Raw genomic sequence first — 16786 nt, 5'->3', positions numbered from 1 at the left:
GATCAACGGGACGTGGAGAACGCTTAGCCGGGGCTCTGGAAGCCTCGTTCGGCTTAGAAAGTGAGGAGGAAAGCAGCCGGGGAACCGGCTGGAGGTGCTCTGGAAGCTCAGCGGGCCGCGTAAAACGCTTAGCCGGGGCTCTGGAAGCCTCGTTCGGCTTAAACAGTGAGGAGGAAAGCACCCGTGGAACCGGCTGGAGGTGCTCCGGAAGCTCAGCGGGCCGCGTAAAACGCTTAGCCGGGGCTCTGGAAGCCTCGTTCGGCTTAAAGAGTGAGGAGGAATGCATCATGAGAACCGGCTGGAGGTGCTGGGGAAGTTCAGCGGGCCGCGTAAAACGCTTAGCCGGGGCTCTGGAAGCCTCGTTCGGCTTATAAAGTGAGGAGGAAAGCAGCCGGGGAACCGGCTGGAGGTGCTCTGGAAGTTCAGCGGGCCGCGTAAAACGTTTAGCCGGGGCTCTGGAAGCCTCCTCGGGCGTCAAGAGTTAGGAGGAAAGCATTGTGAGGGCCGGCTGGGGGTGCTGTGGAAGCTCAGCGGGCCGCGTAAAACGCTTAGCCGGGGCTCTGGAAGCCTCGTTCGGCTTATAAAGTGAGAAGGAAAGCATCATGAGAACCGGCTGGAGGTGCTGTGGAAGCGCGGCGGGCCGCGTAAAACGCTTAGCCGGGGCTCTGGAAGCCTCCTCGGGCGTCAAGAGTTAGGAGGAAAGCCCCATGAGAACCGGCTGGAGGTGCTTTGGAAGCTCATCGGCCCGCGTAAAACGCTTAGCCGGGGCTCTGGAAGCCTCCTCGGGGGTCAAGAGTTAGGAGAAAAAGCACCCCCGAGAACCGGCCGGGTCCTCCACGAACCGTGAAGAAGATGTCGAGTGCCGCTACCTTAAGAGAGTCATAGTTACTCCCGCCGTTTGGCCGAAGGTGTATTTACTCGCCGTGTCCGCTGGAGGGAGGTATTTCCCCGCTCCAACGTCACCGGCGGCTTCCGAACGTCTCCCCGAGCGCTCGGAAGTCCGCGCGGGGGGGAGGAGCGGGCCGTGCGAGGTACCGGATGGAGCTGGACCGTCACCGGGTCCGCTCGTCGTGCGCGCCGGCCGCTGGAAGTCGAAAAAAGCTCCGCGATCTCATCCGCGGAGTGCAGATCCGCTGGGCTGGAGCTATTTTGGGCCACTCGGCGCGCGCGCACGGCCTCCCGGAGGTGCCGGGTGGAGTGCGCGAGCGCACCGGCCGCTGGAAGTCGAATAAAGCTCCGCGATCTCATCCGCGGTGCTCGCAAACAGCCGATCCGGTCGGCTAGGAGCTATTTTCGGCCACTTGGCGCGCGCGCACGGCCTCCCGGAGGTGCCGGGTGGAGTGCGCGAGCGCACCGGCCGCTGGAAGTCGGATAAAGCTCAGCGATCTCATCCGCGGTGCTCGCAAACAGCCGATCCGGTCGGCCTGGACCTATTTTCGGCCACTTGGCCCGCGCGCACGGCCTCCCGGCTGTCCCGGTGGTCCCGGTCGCCTCCGCGGACGGTTAAAAAAATCTCAAATGAGCCTAGCTTAAGAGAGTGACTGTTACTCCCGCCGTTTGGCCCCTCAAAGTGCCACCGGACGCGCAGCAACGGGTGTGTGCGCTAAGTGCGAGAGGTGGCGTATTTACCCGCCGTGTCCGCTGGAGGGAGGTAATTCCCCGTTACAAGCTCCGGGAAGATCAGCGGGACGCGGAGAACGCTTAGCCGGGGCTCTGGAAGCCTCGTTCGGCTTATAAAGTGAGGAGGAAAGCAGCCGTGGAACCGGCTGGAGGTGCGGTGGAAGCTCAGCGGGCCGCGTAAAACGCTTAGCCGGGGCTCTGGAAGCCTCGTTCGGCTTAGAAAGTGAGGAGGAATGCACCCGGAGAATGATATTTTGATATGATTTGACTATAAATGCGATCATATGTAGTATATATCACATATTTACCCACGAACCGTTCAAAAAAATCTCAAGTGAGCTTACCTTAAGAGAGTGACAGTTACTCCCGCCGTTTGGCCGCTCAAAGTGCCACCGGACGCGCAGCAACGCGAGTGTGCGCTAAGTGCGAGAGCTGGCGTATTTACCCGCCGTGTCCGCTAGAGGGAGGTAATTCCCCGTTACAAGCTCCGGGAAGATCAGCGGGCCGCGTAAAACGCTTAGCCGGGGCTCTGGAAGCCTCGTTCGGCTTATAAAGTGAGGAGGAAAGCAGCCGTGGAACCGGCTGGAGGTGCTCTGGAAGTTCAGCGGGCCGCGTAAAACGTTTAGCCGGGGCTCTGGAAGCCTCGTTCGGCTTAAACAGTGAGGAGGAAAGCACCCGGGGAACCGGCTGGAAGTGCTGTGGAAGCTCAGCGGGCTGCGTAAAATGCTTAACCGGGGCTCTGGAAGCCTCCTCGGGCGTCAATAGTTAGGAGGAAAGCACCATGAGGACCGGCTGGAGGTGCTGTGGAAGCTCGGCGGGCCGCGTAAAACGCTTAGCCGGGGCTCTGGAAGCCTCGTTCGGCTTATAAAGTGAGGAGGAAAGCAGCCGTGGAACCGGCTGGAGGTGCTCTGGAAGTTCAGCGGGCCGCGTGAAACGTTTAGCCGGGGCTCTGGAAGCCTCGTTCGGCTTAAACAGTGAGGAGGAAAGCACCCGGGGAACCGGCTGGAAGTGCTGTGGAGGCTCGGCGGGCTGCGTAAAATGCTTAACCGGGGCTCTGGAAGCCTCGTTCGGCTGGGAGAGTGAGGAGGAAAGCACCATGAGGACCGGCTGGAGGTCTTCTGGAAGCACAGCGGGCCGTGGAGAACGCTTAGAAGTGCTGGAAGTCGAGTAAGGCTCTGCCATCTCGTCCAAGGTGCTTATAAAGTGCATGTCCGCTCGGCTGGAGGTATTTCCGGCCACCCGGCGCGTGTGCACGGCCTCTGGGTGGCTCCGGGCCGGGTAGAATTCCGGGCCGCGACCGCTAACTCGCGGGACCCTAAATGGCCCGCGGACCAGCCGGCGGGACCTCGGTGACCACCCATCCGCCTCGCGGTGGTCCCCGGCCGGGTAGAATTCCGGACCGCGATCGGTAACTCGCGGGACCCTAAATGGCCCGCGGACCAGCCGGCGGGACCTCGGTGACCACCCATCCGCCTCGCGGTGGTCCCCGGCCGGGTAGAATTCCGGACCGCGATCGGTAATTCGCGGGACCCTAAATGGCCCGCGGACCAGCCGGCGGGACCTCGGTGAGCACCCATCCGCCTCGCGGTGGTCCCCGGCCGGCTAGAATTCCGGGCCGCGATCGGTAACTCGCGGGACCGCAATTGGCCCGCGGACCAGCCGGCGGGACCTCGGTGACCACCCATCCGCCTCGCAGTGGTCCCCGGCCGGCTAGAATTCCGGACCGCGACCGCTAACTCGCGGGACCCTAAATGGCCCGCGGACCAGCCGGCGGGACCTCGGTGACCACCCATCCGCCTCGCGGTGGTCCCCGGCCGGGTAGAATTCCGGACCGCGATCGGTAATTCGCGGGACCCTAAATGGCCCGCGGACCAGCCGGCGGGACCTCGGTGAGCACCCATCCGCCTCGCGGTGGTCCCCGGCCGGCTAGAATTCCGGACCGCGATCGGTAATTCGCGGGACCCTAAATGGCCCGCGGACCAGCCGGCGGGACCTCGGTGACCACCCATCCGCCTCGCGGTGGTCCCCGGCCGGCTAGAATTCCGGACCGCGATCGGTAACTCGCGGGACCCTAAATGGCCCGCGGACCAGCCGGCGGGACCTCGGTGACCACCCATCCGCCTCGCGGTGGTCCCCGGCCGGCTAGAATTCCGGACCGCGATCGCTAACTCGCGGGACCCTAAATGGCCCGCGGACCAGCCGGCGGGACCCGCTTGACTTCCTATCCGCCTTCGCTGGTTCCCAAGTCGGCTAGAATTCCGGACCGCGATCGCCAACTCGCGGGACCCTAAATGGCCCGCGGACCAGCCGGCGGGACCTCGGTGAAGACCCATCCGCCTCGCGGTGGTCCCCGGCCGGGTAGAATTCCGGACCGCGATCGGTACCTCGCGGGACCCTAAATGGCCCGCGGACCAGCCGGCGGGACCTCGGTGACCACCCATCCGCCTCGCGGTGGTCCCCGGCCGGGTAGAATTCCGGACCGCGATCGCTAACTCGCGGGACCCTAAATGGCCCGCGGACCAGCCGGCGGGACCTCGGTGAAGACCCATCCGCCTCGCGGTGGTTCCCGGCCGGGTAGAATTCCGGACCGCGTTCGCTAACTCGCGGGACCCTAAATGGCCCGCGGACCAGCCGGCGGGACCTCGGTGACCACCCATCCGCCTCGCGGTGGTCCCCGGCCGGCTAGAATTCCGGGCCGCGATCGCTAACTCGCGGGACCCTAAATGGCCCGCGGACCAGCCGGCGGGACCTCGGTGACCACCCATCCGCCTCGCGGTGGTCCCTGGCCGGCTAGAATTCCGGACCGCGATCGGTAATTCGCGGGACCCTAAATGGCCCGCGGACCAGCCGGCGGGACCTCGGTGACCACCCATCCGCCTCGCGGTGGTCCCCGGCCGGCTAGAATTCCGGACCGCGATCGGTAACTCGCGGGACCCTAAATGGCCCGCGGACCAGCCGGCGGGACCTCGGTGACCACCCATCCGCCTCGCGGTGGTGCCTGGCCGGGTAGAATTCCGGACCGCGATCGCTAACTCGCGGGACCCTAAATGGCCCGCGGACCAGCCGGCGGGACCTCGGTGAGCACCCATCCGCCTCGCGGTGGTCCCCGGCCGGCTAGAATTCCGGACCGCGATCGCTAACTCGCGGGACCCTAAATGGCCCGCGGACCAGCCGGCGGGACCCACTTGACTTCCTATCCGCCTTCGCTGGTTCCCAAGTCGGCTAGAATTCCGGACCGCGATCGGTAATTCGCGGGACCCTAAATGGCCCGCGGACCAGCCGGCGGGACCTCGGTGACCACCCATCCGCCTTCGCTGGTTCCCAAGTCGGCTAGAATTCCGGACCGCGATCGCTAACTCGCGGGACCCTAAATGGCCCGCGGACCAGCCGGCGGGACCTCGGTGACCACCCATCCGCCTTCGCTGGTTCCCAAGTCGGCTAGAATTCCGGACCGCGATCGCTAACTCGCGGGACCGCAATTGGCCCGCGGACCAGCCGGCGGGACCCACTCGACTTCCTATCCGCCTTCGCTGGTTCCCAAGTCGGCTAGAATTCCGGACCGCGATCGGTAATTCGCGGGACCCTAAATGGCCCGCGGACCAGCCGGCGGGACCTCGGTGAAGACCTTTCCGCCTCGCGGTGGTCCCCGGCCGGCTAGAATTCCGGACCGCGATCGCTAACTCGCGGGACCCTAAATGGCCCGCGGACCAGCCGGCGGGACCTCGGTGAAGACCTATCCGCCTCGCGGTGGTCCCCGGCCGGCTAGAATTCCGGACCGCGATCGCTAACTCGCGGGACCCTAAATGGCCCGCGGACCAGCCGGCGGGACCTCGGTGACCACCCATCCGCCTTCGCTGGTTCCCAAGTCGGCCAGAATTCCGGACCGCGATCGCTAACTCGCGGGACCCTAAATGGCCCGCGGACCAGCCGGCGGGACCTCGGTGAAGACCCATCCGCCTCGCGGTGGTCCCTGGCCGGGTAGAATTCCGGACCGCGATCGGTACCTCGCGGGACCCTAAATGGCCCGCGGACCAGCCGGCGGGACCTCGGTGAAGACCCATCCGCCTCGCGGTGGTCCCCGGCCGGGTAGAATTCCGGACCGCGACCGGTAACTCGCGGGACCCTAAATGGCCCGCGGACCAGCCGGCGGGACCTCGGTGAAGACCCATCCGCCTCGCGGTGGTCCCCGGCCGGCTAGAATTCCGGGCCGCGATCGGTACCTCGCGGGACCCTAAATGGCCCGCGGACCAGCCGGCGGGACCTCGGTGACCACCCATCCGCCTCGCGGTGGTCCCCGGCCGGCTAGAATTCCGGACCGCGACCGCTAACTCGCGGGACCCTAAATGGCCCGCGGACCAGCCGGCGGGACGTCGGTGACCACCCATCCGCCTCGCGGTGGTCCCCGGCCGGGTAGAATTCCGGACCGCGATCGGTACCTCGCGGGACCCTAAATGGCCCGCGGACCAGCCGGCGGGACCTCGGTGAAGACCCATCCGCCTCGCGGTGGTCCCCGGCCGGGTAGAATTCCGGGCCGCGATCGGTAACTCGCGGGACCCTAAATGGCCCGCGGACCAGCCGGCGGGACCCGCTTGACTTCCTATCCGCATTCGCTGGTTCCCAAGTCGGCTAGAATTCCGGACCGCGATCGCTAACTCGCGGGACCGCAATTGGCCCGCGGACCAGCCGGCGGGACCCACTCCACTTCCTATCCGCCTTCGCTGGTTCCCAAGTCGGCCACAAATTACGATTATTCGGCCTCTCGCTCTGGAAGTCCCGCCAACTTGCGCGAAAATTTTCTAAGTGCCATCGGCACTTGCTCGGAAAAGTGTCCGCCTCTTCTGGTTCCCTAGGTCGGCCGCCAAATGCGAAAAATCGGCCTCTACCCCGTTTGGGTACCAGGGGTAGGGTGCAGTACCAACTTTGGTCTTCAGGTGCGCCAGAGCGCGATGGTTGGTCCCACTAGTCAGCGTACTCATCGACGGTTTACTCCCCTTTCGCAAAATATAGTGGGCACGTATGTGCAGGACTGTTTATTTTTATTTTGAAAAATTTTCTAAGTGCCAGCGGACGCTGGCACACGACGTGTCCGAGCCACGATGGTGCCCAGGCCGGACAGCGACGGCGAAAAAGCCCATTCTGGAAGTTTCGAATATGCCAACGGCAAAAGCGGCGTGATGTGTCCGCCTCGGCTGGTTCTCCGGTCGGCCAGAAAAAGTGAAAATTCGGCCTCTCGCTCTGGAGGTCCGACGAACTTTGGCGAATATTTTCTAAGTGCCAACGGGTGTTACACCGTAATGTGTCCGACGCGGCTGGTTCCTCCGGTCGGCCAGAAAAAGTGAAAATTCGGCCTCTTCGCCTGGAAGTCCGGCCGACTTTGGCGAATATTTTCTAAGTGCCAACGGGTGTTGCGCCGAAATGTGTCCGACTCGGCTGGTTCCCCGAGTCGGCCCGAACGAGCGAAAATTCGGCCTCTTCGCCTGGAAGTCCGACGAACTTTGGCGAATATTTTCTAAGTGCCAACGGGTGTTGCGCCGAAATGTGTCCGACTCGGCTGGTTCCCCGAGTCGGCCCGAACGAGCGAAAATTCGGCCTCTTCGCCTGGAAGTCCGACGAACTTTGGCGAATATTTTCTAAGTGCCAACGGGTGTTCGGCCGTAATGTGTCCGACTCGGCTGGTTCCCCGAGTCGGCCCGAACGAGCGAAAATTCGGCCTCTTCGCCTGGAGGTCCAACGAACTTTGGCGAATATTTTCTAAGTGCCAACGGGTGTTACACCGTAATGTGTCCGACTCGGCTGGTTCCTCCGGTCGGCCCGAACGAGCGAAAATTCGGCCTCTTCGCCTGGAAGTCCGGCCGACTTGGGCGAATATTTTCTAAGTGCCAACGGGTGTTACGCCGAAATGTGTCCGACTCGGCTGGTTCCCCGAGTCGGCCCGAACGAGCGAAAATTCGGCCTCTTCGCCTGGAAGTCCGACGAACTTTGGCGAATATTTTCTAAGTGCCAACGGGTGTTCGGCCGTAATGTGTCCGACTCGGCTGGTTCCCCGAGTCGGCCCGAACGAGCGAAAATTCGGCCTCTTCGCCTGGAGGTCCAACGAACTTTGGCGAATATTTTCTAAGTGCCAACGGGTGTTACGCCGAAATGTGTCCGACTCGGCTGGTTCCCCGAGTCGGCCCGAACGAGCGAAAATTCAGCCTCTTCACCTGGAAGTCCTGCCAACTTGAGCGAATATTTTCTAAGTGCCAACGGGTGTTCGGCCGTAACGTGTCCGACTCGGCTGGTTCCCCGAGTCGGCCCGACCGAGTGAAAATTCGGCCTCTTGCTCTGGAAGTCCTGCCAACTTGAGCGAATATTTTCTAAGTGCCATCGGGTCTTGCCCGGAAAAGTGTCCGACTCGGCTGGTTCCCCGAGTCGGCCCGAACGAGCGAAAATTCGGCCTCTTGCTCTGGAAGTCCTGCCAACTTGAGCGAATATTTTCTAAGTGCCATCGGGTCTTGCCCGGAAAAGTGTCCGACTCGGCCGGTTCCCTAGTTCGGCCACATATTGTGAAAATTCGGCCTCTTGCTCTGGAAGTCCTGCCAACTTGAGCGAATATTTTCTAAGTGCCATCGGGTCTTGCCCGGAAAAGTGTCCGACTCGGCTGGTTCCCCGAGTCGGCCAGAAAAAGTGAAAATTCAGCCTCTTCGCCTGGAAGTCCTGCCAACTTGAGCGAATATTTTCTAAGTGCCATCGGGTCTTGCCCGGAAAAGTGTCCGACTCGGCTGGTTCCCCGAGTCGGCCCGAACGAGCGAAAATTCGGCCTCTTGCTCTGGAAGTCCTGCCAACTTGAGCGAATATTTTCTAAGTGCCATCGGCTCTTGCCCGGAAAAGTGTCCGACTCGGCTGGTTCCCCGAGTCGGCCCGAACGAGTGAAAATTCGGCCTCTTGCTCTGGAAGTCCTGCCAAATTGAGCGAATATTTTCTAAGTGCCAACGGGTCTTGCCCGGAAAAGTGTCCGACTCGTCTGGTTCCCCGAGTCGGCCCGACCGAGTGAAAATTCGGCCTCTCGCTCTGGAAGTCCTGTCAACTTGAGCGAATATTTTCTAAGTGCCATCGGGTCTTGCCCGGAAAAGTGTCCGACTCGGCTGGTTCCCCGAGTCGGCCCGAACGAGTGAAAATTCGGCCTCTTGCTCTGGAAGTCCTGCCAAATTGAGCGAATATTTTCTAAGTGCCAACGGGTCTTGCCCGGAAAAGTGTCCGACTCGTCTGGTTCCCCGAGTCGGCCCGACCGAGTGAAAATTCGGCCTCTCGCTCTGGAAGTCCTGTCAACTTGAGCGAATATTTTCTAAGTGCCATCGGGTCTCGCCCGGAAAAGTGTCCGACTCGGCTGGTTCCCCGAGTCGGCCCGAACGAGCGAAATTTCGGCCTCTTGCTCTGGAAGTCCTGCCAACTTGAGCGAATATTTTCTAAGTGCTATCGGGTCTTGCCCGGAAAAGTGTCCGACTCGGCTGGTTCCCTAGTTCGGCCACATAATGTGAAAATTCGGCCTCTTGCTCTGGAAGTCCTGCCAACTTGAGCGAATATTTTCTAAGTGCCATCGGGTCTTGCCCGGAAAAGTGTCCGACTCGGCTGGTTCCCTAGTTCGGCCACATAATGTGAAAATTCGGCCTCTTGCTCTGGAAGTCCTGCCAACTTGAGCGAATATTTTCTAAGTGCCATCGGGTCTTGCCCGGAAAAGTGTCCGACTCGGCTGGTTCCCCGAGTCGGCCCGAACGAGCGAAAATTCGGCCTCTCGCTCTGGAAGTCCCGCCAACTTGAGCGAATATTTTCTAAGTGCCATCGGGTCGTGCCCGGAAAAGTGTCCGACTCGGCTGGTTCCCTAGTTCGGCCACATAATGTGAAAATTCGGCCTCTTGCTCTGGAAGTCCTGCCAACTTGAGCGAATATTTTCTAAGTGCCATCGGGTCTTGCCCGGAAAAGTGTCCGACTCGGCTGGTTCCCTAGTTCGGCCACATAATGTGAAAATTCGGCCTCTTGCTCTGGAAGTCCTGCCAACTTGAGCGAATATTTTCTAAGTGCCATCGGGTCTTGCCCGGAAAAGTGTCCGACTCGGCCGGTTCCCTAGTTCGGCCACAGATTGTGAAAATTCGGCCTCTTGCTCTGGAAGTCCTGCCAACTTGAGCGAATATTTTCTAAGTGCCATCGGGTCTTGCCCGGAAAAGTGTCCGACTCGGCTGGTTCCCCGAGTCGGCCCGAACGAGCGAAAATTCGGCCTCTCGCTCTGGAAGTCCTGCCAACTTGAGCGAATATTTTCTAAGTGCCATCGGGTCTTGCCCGGAAAAGTGTCCGACTCGTCTGGTTCCCCGAGTCGGCCCGAACGAGCGAAAATTCGGCCTCTTGCTCTGGAAGTCCTGCCAACTTGAGCGAATATTTTCTAAGTGCCATCGGGTCTTGCCCGGAAAAGTGTCCGACTCGTCTGGTTCCCCGAGTCGGCCCGAACGAGCGAAAATTCGGCCTCTTGCTCTGGAAGTCCTGCCAACTTGAGCGAATATTTTCTAAGTGCCATCGGGTCTTGCCCGGAAAAGTGTCCGACTCGTCCGGTTCCCTAGTTCGGCCACATAATGTGAAAATTCGGCCTCTTGCTCTGGAAGTCCTGCCAACTTGAGCGAATATTTTCTAAGTGCCATCGGGTCTTGCCCGGAAAAGTGTCCGACTCGGCCGGTTCCCCGAGTCGGCCCGAACGAGCGAAAATTCGGCCTCTTGCTCTGGAAGTCCTGCCAACTTGAGCGAATATTTTCTAAGTGCCATCGGGTCTCTCCCGGAAAAGTGTCCGACTCGGCTGGTTCCCCGAGTCGGCCCGAACGAGCGAAAATTCGGCCTCTCGCTCTGGAAGTCCTGCCAACTTGAGCGAATATTTTCTAAGTGCCATCGGGTCTTGCCCGGAAAAGTGTCCGACTCGGCTGGTTCCCCGAGTCGGCCAGAAAAAGTGAAAATTCAGCCTCTTCGCCTGGAAGTCCTGCCAACTTGAGCGAATATTTTCTAAGTGCCATCGGGTCTTGCCCGGAAAAGTGTCCGACTCGGCTGGTTCCCCGAGTCGGCCAGAAAAAGTTAAAATTCAGCCTCCTCGCCTGGAAGTCCTGCCAACTTGAGCGAATATTTTCTAAGTGCCATCGGGTCTCTCCCGGAAAAGTGTCCGACTCGTCCGGTTCCCTAGTTCGGCCACGGAATGTTAAAATTTGGCCTCTTGCTCTGGAAGTCCTGCCAACCTGAGCGAATATTTTCTAAGTGCCATCGGGTCTTGCCCGGAAAAGTGTCCGACTCGTCCGGTTCCCTAGTTCGGCCACATAATGTGAAAATTCGGCCTCTTGCTCTGGAAGTCCTGCCAACTCGAGCGAATATTTTCTAAGTGCCATCGGGTCTTGCCCGGAAAAGTGTCCGACTCGTCCGGTTCCCTAGTTCGGCCACATAATGTGAAAATTCGGCCTCTTGCTCTGGAAGTCCTGCCAACTTGAGCGAATATTTTCTAAGTGCCATCGGGTCTCTCCCGGAAAAGTGTCCGACTCGTCCGGTTCCCTAGTTCGGCCACATAATGTGAAAATTCGGCCTCTTGCTCTGGAAGTCCTGCCAACTTGAGCGAATATTTTCTAAGTGCCATCGGGTCTCTCCCGGAAAAGTGTCCGACTCGTCCGGTTCCCTAGTTCGGCCACATAATGTGAAAATTCGGCCTCTTGCTCTGGAAGTCCTGCCAACTTGAGCGAATATTTTCTAAGTGCCATCGGGTCTCTCCCGGAAAAGTGTCCGCCTCGTCCGGTTCCCTAGTTCGGCCACGGAATGTGAAAATTCGGCCTCTCTGAGGTACCAGGGGTACGCATTTAGGTACCAGGGGTAGTCGCTGAGGTACCAGGGGTATGCATTTAGGTACCAGGGGAGACCACTACGGTCTGTTGGTCCCCCTAGTTAGTGTACTCATCGGTTTACTCCCCTTTCGCAAAATATAGTCGGCACGTATGTGCAGGACTGTTTATTTTTATTTTGAAAAATGTTCTAAGTGCCAACGGAAGCTGGCACACGAACTGTCCGAGCCACGATGGTGCCCAGGCCGGACAGCGACGGCGAAAAAGCCGATGTGTGTTTGATGGAAGTTTCGAATATTTTCAAAGTGCCAACGGCACTTGCGGGGTGATGTGTCCGCCTCGTCTGGTTCCCCAGGTCGGCCAGAAAAAGTGAAAATTCGGCCTCTTCTCCTGGAAGTCCGGCCAAGTTTGGCGAATATTTTCTAAGTGCCAACGGCACTTGCGGGGTGATGTGTCCGCCTCGTCTGGTTCCCCAGGTCGGCCAGAACAAGTGAAAATTCGGCCTCTTCTCCTGGAAGTCTGGCCAAGTTTGGCGAATATTTTCAAAGTGCCAACGGCACTTGCGGGGTGATGTGTCCGCCTCGTCTGGTTCCCCAGGTCGGCCAGAACAAGTGAAAATTCGGCCTCTTCTCCTGGAAGTCTGGCCAAGTTTGGCGAATATTTTCAAAGTGCCAACGGCACTTGCGGGGTGATGTGTCCGCCTCGTCTGGTTCCCCAGGTCGGCCAGAACAAGTGAAAATTCGGCCTCTTCTCCTGGAAGTCTGGCCAAGTTTGGCGAATATTTTCTAAGTGCCAACGACTCGACCAGCGTAAAGTGTCCGCCTCGGCTGGTTCCCCAGGTCGGGCACCACAAGTGAAAATTCGGCCTCTTCTCCTGGAAGTCTGGCCAAGTTTGGCGAATATTTTCAAAGTGCCAACGGCACTTGCGGGGTGATGTGTCCGCCTCGTCTGGTTCCCCAGGTCGGCCAGAACAAGTGAAAATTAGGCCTCTTCTCCTGGAAGTCTGGCCAAGTTTGGCGAATATTTTCTAAGTGCCAACGACTCAACCAGCGTAAAGTGTCCGCCTCGGCTGGTTCCCCAGGTCGGCCAGAACAAGTGAAAATTCGGCCTCTTCTCCTGGAAGTCTGGCCAAGTTTGGCGAATATTTTCTAAGTGCCAACGACTCAACCAGCGTAAAGTGTCCGCCTCGGCTGGTTCCCCAGGTCGGGTACCACAAGTGAAAATTCGGCCTCTTCTCCTGGAAGTCTGGCCAAGTTTGGCGAATATTTTCTAAGTGCCAACGACTCAACAGCCGTAAAGTGTCCGCCTCGGCTGGTTCCCCATAACGGCCAGAACAAGTGAAAATTCGGCCTCTTCTCCTGGAAGTCAAGCCAAGTTTGGCGAATATTTTCTAAGTGCCAACGACTCGACCAGCGTAAAGTGTCCGCCTCGGCTGGTTCCCCATAACGGCCAGAACAAGTGAAAATTCGGCCTCTTCTCCTGGAAGTCTGGCCAAGTTTGGCGAATATTTTCTAAGTGCCAACGACTCGACCAGCGTAAAGTGTCCGCCTCGGCTGGTTCCCCATAACGGCCAACAAAAGTGAAAATTCGGCCTCTTCTCCTGGAAGTCAAGCCAAGTTTGGCGAATATTTTCTAAGTGCCAACGACTCGACCAGCGTTAAGTGTCCGCCTCGGCTGGTTCCCCATAACGGCCAACAAAAGTGAAAATTCGGCCTCTTCTCCTGGAAGTCAAGCCAAGTTTGGCAAATATTTTCTAAGTGCCAACGACTCAACCAGCGTAAAGTGTCCGCCTCGGCTGGTTCCCCAGGTCGGCCACCAAAAGTGAAAATTCGGCCTCTTCTCCTGGAAGTCAAGCCAAGTTTGGCGAATATTTTCTAAGTGCCAACGACTCAACCAGCCTAAAGTGTCCGCCTCGGCTGGTTCCCCAGGTCGGCCACCAAAAGGGAAAATTCGGCCTCTTCTCCTGGAAGTCAAGCCAAGTTTGGCAAATATTTTCTAAGTGCCAACGGCTCTTGAGCCGAAAAGTGTCCGCCTCGGCTGGTTCCCCAGGTCGGCCACCAAAAGTGAAAATTCGGCCTCTTCTCCTGGAAGTCAAGCCAAGTTTGGCAAATATTTTCTAAGTGCCAACGACTCAACCAGCCTAAAGTGTCCGCCTCGGCTGGTTCCCCATAACGGCCATGAAAAGTGAAAATTCGGCCTCTTCTCCTGGAAGTCAAGCCAAGTTTGGCAAATATTTTCTAAGTGCCAACGGCTCTTGAGCCGAAAAGTGTCCGCCTCGGCTGGTTCCCCAGGTCGGCCACCAAAAGTGAAAATTCGGCCTCTTCTCCTGGAAGTCAAGCCAAGTTAGGCAAATATTTTCTAAGTGCCAACGACTCAACAGCCGTAAAGCGTCCGCCTCGGCTGGTTCCCCATAACGGCCACCAAAAGTGAAAATTCGGCCTCTTCTCCTGGAAGTCAAGCCAAGTTTGGCAAATATTTTCTAAGTGCCAACGACTCAACAGCCGAAAAGTGTCCGCCTCGGCTGGTTCCCCATAACGGCCACCAAAAGCGAAAATTCGGCCTCTGGCCCCGGAAGTCCTGCCAACTTGTGCGAATTTTTTCTAAGTGCCAACGGCTCTTGAGCCGAAAAGTGTCCGCCTCGGCTGGTTCCCGCGGTCGGCCGCCGAAAGCGAAAATTCGGCCTCTCCCTCTTTAGGTACCAGGGGTTGGGGTACCAGGGGTAGGGTGCAGTACCAACTTTGGTCTTCAGGTGCGCCAGAGTACGATGGTTGGTCCCACTAGTCAGCGTACTCATCAACGATTTACTCCCCTTTCGCAAAATATAGTCAGAACGAGCATGGGGGGCGCGGAATTGACGGTAAAGAACGGCGAAGAGTCGAGCGCTGGTTTAACCGCCAGCATCGCCCCCTGCTCGGCCACCCAGGCAGGGTTGCACGGCAAAGCACCCTGGAAGGCACACAGAGAGAGAGAGAAAAATTTTCTAAGTGTCTCTCTTGACGAAAAATTTCTAAGTGCCTCTTTTGACGAAAAATGTCTAAGTGCCTCTCTTGACGAAAAATGTCTAAGTGCCACAGCGCTCGAAAATTTCCTAAGTGCGAGCACGGCTGTGAAATATTCAAAGTACAAGGAACGCTGGCAGAATCTCTCGACGGCCGTCTGCTCCCGGCGGCCGCCGTGAAGTCTCCCCTCCCGGGGACGGCTGTCTGCTCCCGGCAGCCGTCCTTAACCCCCTCCCCACACGTTGGCCGAACACCAGCCGAGGGCGAAAGGCTCGCGGTGTGGAAGGATCGTGGCCACGGCTAATCTAGCGATGCCCGCGTTGGACGGTCACACCGCACGACAGAGCGGGGCCTGCATCCGGCGCGAGGCGGCCTTCAGGCACGTGGTTCGAGACGACCTCACCCGCCCTAGCCCGGAGCGGAAAGACTTTGAAATATTCAAAGTCCAAGGAACACTGGCAGAATGGGAGGACCGGCCGCCTCCTTAAACACAGGCCGGAGAGATGGAGCGGGATCAGCGGCCCGCGCGTTGAGCGAACACCGGCCGAGGGCGAAAGGCTCGCGGTGTGGAAGGATCGTTGCCACGGCTAATCTAGCGATGCCCGCGTTGGACGGTCACACCGCACGACAGAGCGGGGCCTGCATCCGGCGCGAGGCGGCCTTCAGGCACGTGGTTCGAGACGACCTCACCCGCCCTAGCCCGGAGCGGAAAGACTTTTCAAAGTCCAAGGAACACACTGGCAGAATCTCTCGACGGCCGTCTGCTCCCGGCGGCCGCCGTGAAGTCTCCCCTCCCGGGGACGGCTGTCTGCTCCCGGCAGCCGTCCATAACCCCCTCCCCACACGTTGGCCGAACATCAGCCGAGGGCGAAAGGCTCGCGGTGTGGAAGGATCGTGGCCACGGCTAATCTAGCGATGCCCGCGTTGGACGGTCACACCGCACGACAGAGCGGGGCCTGCATCCGGCGCGAGGCGGCCTTCAGGCACGTGGTTCGAGACGACCTCACCCGCCCTAGCCCGGAGCGAAAAGACTTTGAAATATTCAAAGTCCAAGGAACACTGGCAGAATGGGAGGACCGGCCGCCTCCTTAAACACAGGCCGGAGCGACCGAGCGGGATCAGCGGCCCGCGCGGAGGGTCTTTAAAATGTACAAAGTCCTAGGAACAATGGCAGAATCGCTCGACGGCCGTCTGCTCCCGGCGGCCGCGGTGGAAGGACTGTACACCCCACCCGGGGACGGCTGTCTGCTCCCGGCAGCCGTCCTTCCCCCCCTCCCCACACGTTGGCCGAACATCAGCCGAGGGCGAAAGGCTCGCGGTGTGGAAGGATCGTGGCCACGGCTAATCTAGCGATGCCCGCGTTGGACGGTCACACCGCACGACAGAGCGGGGCCTGCATCCGGCGCGAGGCGGCCTTCAGGCACGTGGTTCGAGACGACCTCACCCGCCCTAGCCCGGAGCGGAAAGACTTTGAAATATTCAAAGTCCAAGGAACACTGGCAGAATGGGAGGACCGGCCGCCTCCTTAAACACAGGCCGGAGCGACCGAGCGGGATCAGCGGCCCGCGCGGAGGGTCTTTAAAATGTACAAAGTCCTAGGAACAATGGCAGAATCGCTCGACGGCCGTCTGCTCCCGGCGGCCGCGGTGAAGGGACTGTACACCCCACCCGGGGACGGCTGTCTGCTCCCGGCAGCCGTCCTTCCCCCCCTCCCCACACGTTGGCCGAACATCAGCCGAGGGCGAAAGGCTCGCGGTGTGGAAGGATCGTGGCCACGGCTAATCTAGCGATGCCCGCGTTGGACGGTCACACCGCACGACAGAGCGGGGCCTGCATCCGGCGCGAGGCGGCCTTCAGGCACGTGGTTCGAGACGACCTCACCCGCCCTAGCCCGGAGCGGAAAGACTTTGAAATATTCAAAGTCCAAGGAACACTGGCAGAATGGGAGGACCGGCCGCCTCCTTAAACACAGGCCGGAGCGACCGAGCGGGATCAGCGGCCCGCGCGGAGGGTCTTTAAAATGTACAAAGTCCTAGGAACAATGGCAGAATCGCTCGACGGCCGTCTGCTCCCGGCGGCCGCGGTGAAGGGACTGTACACCCCACCCGGGGACGGCTGTCTGCTCCCGGCAGCCGTCCATAACCCCCTCCCCACACGTTGGCCGAACATCAGCCGAGGGCGAAAGGCTCGCGGTGTGGAAGGATCGTGGCCACGGCTAATCTAGCGATGCCCGCGTTGGACGGTCACACCGCACGACAGAGCGGGGCCGCATCTGGCGCGAGGCGGCCTTCAGGCACGTGGTTCGAGACGACCTCACCCGCCCTAGCCCGGAGC

Source organism: Syngnathus floridae, unplaced genomic scaffold (assembly GCF_059516105.1).
Source record: "Syngnathus floridae isolate MCC-2025c unplaced genomic scaffold, RoL_Sflo_1.0 HiC_scaffold_40, whole genome shotgun sequence".
Lineage (NCBI taxonomy): Eukaryota > Metazoa > Chordata > Actinopteri > Syngnathiformes > Syngnathidae > Syngnathus > Syngnathus floridae.
This window is presented reverse-complemented; position numbering follows the sequence as displayed.